The sequence below is a fragment of the Panthera uncia genome, chromosome B1, assembly GCF_023721935.1.
Source record: "Panthera uncia isolate 11264 chromosome B1, Puncia_PCG_1.0, whole genome shotgun sequence".
Classification (NCBI taxonomy): domain Eukaryota; kingdom Metazoa; phylum Chordata; class Mammalia; order Carnivora; family Felidae; genus Panthera; species Panthera uncia.
The window spans coordinates 30625933-30630423 of record NC_064811.1 but is presented as its reverse complement, the minus strand read 5'-3'; the positions used below and the strand labels follow the sequence as shown (position 1 = coordinate 30630423).

At 47.3% G+C, this 4491-nt stretch overlaps 1 long non-coding RNA gene across 3 annotated transcripts in view; it reads right to left on the bottom strand.

The window, feature by feature from the left end:
• The window catches only part of LOC125922701 (uncharacterized), an 85176-nt gene continuing 80685 nt past the window's right edge, over window positions 1-4491 (bottom strand). For all 3 annotated transcript variants that reach the window (XR_007457749.1, XR_007457748.1, XR_007457750.1), the window contains 2 exons: window positions 1579-1632; window positions 1-300 (listed from right to left, as the gene is read on the bottom strand). This is a non-coding gene — a long non-coding RNA (uncharacterized LOC125922701). The remainder of the gene's footprint in view (window positions 301-1578; window positions 1633-4491) is intronic.

Here is a 4491-nt window from a genome sequence, read left to right as displayed (position 1 = left end):
GGGGGGGCGGCGGGGCCGATGCCGTTGACCGCACTGCCAGCCTTGTCCGCGCAGTGTCCCCCCACCGTGTCCCCCAGAGGGGGCGATCCCGGGGGAGGCCAGCGGGGCTCCTGCCCGCTGCCAGCTCTGCCCCTGCTGGCCGTCCTCTTCAGGCCCTCGCTCTGCAGCTCGTTTTGATGCCCCAGTACTTGGCTGCCCTGTTTGCCTTTCCATTTACCAGCGCCCCCTTCATCCACCTTGCAGCTGTTCACCTCGTTGACGTAGCCAGAGGAGGGCACTTGAACTGGATCGAAGAGATAGCTGGCGGCGACAAGAATGAAGATCAGTCAGTTAGACATTAACTAAGGTTATTCACGAATCCCTCTATGAATAGCTTCCATTATCAACACTCTATGCTTCTACTTTCTGCTTCCTTCTACCATTCCTGTTAATTTCTGCGATTATTCCGTGAAGCCTCTGTGTATGTCTAAACCAAATAGATCTAGTTGGTATAAACCTGTTTTACCACTGGAAATAGGTCTCAGGAAGAGATCTAAGAGACCACAGAACAGGATGCAAAGTGGTTGATGGAATTGAAAACAACCAAAAAGTAAATAAATGTCCAATAACAGGGGAATAGGTGGTTAAACACTGATGGCACATCCCCTCCACAGAATAGTATGCAGTCATTAACACGATAAATAAATATGAAGTCTGGACTAGCACGAAAGACACTTACAACAAATATTTATGATAATAAATGGTTTTTGAATCACGCCCTACCATCACACTGTGAGTACAATGGAATAAAACATACACACACGTATGAATAAATGGATGTAGGTGTATAGCTATAATGGAGATCTAGAATAATCAAAAAAGTGCTATTTGTTAAGGGAGCAAATTAGTTAACTTCTTCCCCTTTATTTTGTGTGGAGTTCTAGTCAGGTTATCCAAATTTTTCTGAAATAGAATCTGGACAGAATTAAAACCCTGTATGTGGGGCGCCTGGGTGGCGCAGTCGGTTAAGCATCCGACTTCAGACAGGTCACGATCTCGCGGTCCGTGAGTTCGAGCCCCGCGTCAGGCTCTGGGCTGATGGCTCGGAGCCTGGAGCCTGTTTCCGATTCTGTGTCTCCCTCTCTCTCTGCCCCTCCCCGTTCATGCTCTGTCTCTCTCTGTCCCAAAAATAAATAAAAAACGTTGAAAAAAAAATTAAAAAAAAAAAACAAAAAACCCTGTATGTGACTGGGGTGATTTATTTTCGGTGATGCCAGGTCAGGCATCATCTCTGCAACCGCAGCTTGTCTTTGCACTGAAGGTCTCTGGAGAACTGCAAGGTCCACCTAAACCAAATTCCGTCTCAGAGCACGATGGCATTCCCGATGTGCTCGGAGCAGTGAGCAACAACAAAAAAGTTTAAATCTGGGCCACGTGTCCTCTGAAATGATATCCGAGCAGTTCCAAATGCATAATTTCTTGGCAATGCTGGTCATGCTTGAGGTCGGATAAATGCAGCGAACCCTTGCGGGGTCTTTAGGGGGGCCTCCACAGTAGTCCCAAAGTCCTCCTCCACTCAGGATACTTTTCCAACTTTACCTTTGTACCATTTTACAGCACTTGCACCCCATCTGGATGAGTTTTTGTTACCATCTGGAAAAGAGAGAAAGGACAGAACATAGTGAATGACATCTTAACAGGAACTAAGTTTGCTCTTTCCTTCCCAGATACTCCAAGTTGGGAGGGTCACAATTTTTGGCAAAAGCAGAACACGTGAGGCAGGGAGACCATGGTTACCGGGAACACCTTCACGTTTCTAAAATCACCAATTCAGAGTTCTCAAACATTTACCGACGCTCGTCTCTGTGCCAGGCCCTTTCCCCATCCCCGGGCGATAGGTAGGTTGTCTCCATTTGGTGAAGGAGGAAACACAGGCTGAAGAATGCTAGGGAGAGACCTTCGGGATTGAAAAGGATCCTTGCCATTTCCACGTCAATCAATGGCCTTATGCTGGGGGCTCAGGAGCCTAACCAAGGCGCAGCCATTGTGCTGCTCCAGGGGGCGGGGGCGTAAGAGAGGACTCCTTACCAGGGGATTAGCTACTCAAGTATGAAAGGACATCTGGGTTGGGGTGCCTGGGTGGCTCAGTGGGTTAAACGTCTGACTTCTGCTCAGGTCATGATCTTGCAGTTTGTGAGTTCAAGCCCCGTGTGGGGCTCTGTGCTGACAGCTCAGAGCCTGGAGCTTGCTCCCGATTCTGGGTCTCCCTCGCTCTCTGCCCCTCCCCCACACATGCTTGCTCTCTCTCAAAAATAAATAAACATTAAAACATTTTTTTCAATCATTAAAAAGAAAGGGACATCTGGGTAAGGTGGCCGACCTGCATGCTCCACAACACAGACCCAAGGAGGTGACGGCTGTGGTCGTCATTCCAAGCTTTACGGGACTAATCGGCATCTGTGGCGCCCCTCCCATGACTGGCCAACCCTGGCAATTCCCCAGGGGCTCCACTCTTGCAGCTCAAGGACATGGCCCTTGGGGCGTCCTGGCAGCAGATGGGTTCAGCTGCTTCTTTTCTCCTACCTGCCCCTTCCCAAGTTTCGTGTTTCCTGATGCGTGCTCTCCCACTGAAATCTTCCCTTCACGTGGAACTCACCAGGTTGTTCTGATCTCTCTTCTGAAGATCCTAAAAACTGGTGTGGAAGAATCTCTAAATCATTTCCCTTTTCTAATAGGAACAACCTTTAAAGTGACAAACCAGTAAGAGAATCTAGAGGCCCAGTCCCTCCGTCTCCGTAAGACGTGCGCACGAGGAAGAGGGAGAGATCATTCACTGTTGGCGGTGTCGCTGCCTCCCTGGCCTGTCTTCTGTCTTCCTTCAATTGTAATTGAACTCCCAGGATGCCACCACAGAAACCTTTACCCACACGGAAAATGACCGGTGCTCTTTAAGAGGTTATGGACTGGCAGGTTATGGGGTTTATACCGATAAATAAAGCCTACAAACAACCTCCTATGGGGGGGCTGAAAAATGGTCTCCAGAAGATATCCCCAACCTAATCTCTGGAATTTGCATGTAACAAAGAAACAAAAAAGGTCTTTGCAGATGTGATTACAGATTCGAGATGGGGAGATTTACTTGGATTATATGGTTCAGAGCCCAGCTCTGCTTCTTACTTGGCTGTATGACTTTGGGCCTCGGCTATTTCATCTGTAAATGGGGATAATGGTATGTCTACCATACGGTGTCGTTGGGGATTATATAAGTTAACATTCACAATAAGCATATACTTATTACTCAGATCTGTTTGGACATAGCACGTTAAAAAAAAATTTCTCTTTCCTTTCCTTCCTTTCTTCCCTTCCCTTCCCCTTCTTCCTCACTCCCTCCCTCCCTCTCTCTCTCTCCTTTCTTCTTTCCTTCCTTATTTTTCTTTCTTTCTTTCTTTCTTTCTTTCTTTCTTTCTTTCTTTCTTTCTCCTTCCTTCCTTCCTTCCTTCCTTCCTTCCTTCCTTCCTTGTTTCTTTCACATATGAGCAGGGAAGAGACAGAGAGAGAAGGAGAGAGAGAATCCCAAGCAGGCTCCACACTGTCAGCTCAAACCCATGAACCATGAGATCATGACCTGAGCCAAAATCAAGAGTTGGACACTTAACCAACTGAAGCACCCAGGAGCCCCGACATGTTAAAAAAAAAAAAAAAAAAAGTATGGAGGCCTTGCACCTAAGAAAGATGTAATGTAGTTGCCACAACATACACACAGGAACAAAAGCATTGTGAATCCCAAGTAATACTTGTTTTCTGGGTTAAGGGCCAAATGGTATATTTCTATTAACTGTGGCACCAACTGAAAGTCAAGTGCCACAAAACCCGAGTGCCACAAAGGTTCCTCAGAGGGAGAAATCATTGGGAGCTTGGCCAGCGGTCAGTGTGCACAACCACTTACTGTTTCAAGGCACTCTCCGTTAAATGATCCCATGTCCAGAGGCCAGAATTTTGTTCCCAGCCTCTGCTCCCACTTACGCCTATTTTCTGCTAGCAATTCATAAATCAGCTGGAAAAACAGGACCAAGAAACAAGGACGATGTGCACCTCCCCCGCCTCCATCAGCCCCTCTCCTCCACCCTCCCCTCCCCACCATCCTGCTCTAAAACTCTGCCCCTCTACATGCTCGCAGTACCTTTATTTATCTTGGACTCTGTTTAAAAACACAATCAGTCTGGAGGATAGGAGGAAAAAAAAAGTCAAAGGAAAGAAAAACCTGGCTTTGAGGTTTTTGAGAGGGCAGACTGTGGGTCATCATAATGTAATTGAAGCCATGGTGATCACTGTAAAATATCTGGTCGGTCAATTTTAGGATGGCAAGTTAAGAGGAATAGCAGGGCAAGGTTTCAGGAAGGAAGGAAGGAAGGAAGGAAGGAAGGGGAGAAGGAATGAGGGAGGGAGGGAAGGAAGGAAGGAAGGAAGGGAAGAAGAAAAAGGGAAGGAAGGGAAGAAGGAAGGAGGGAGGGA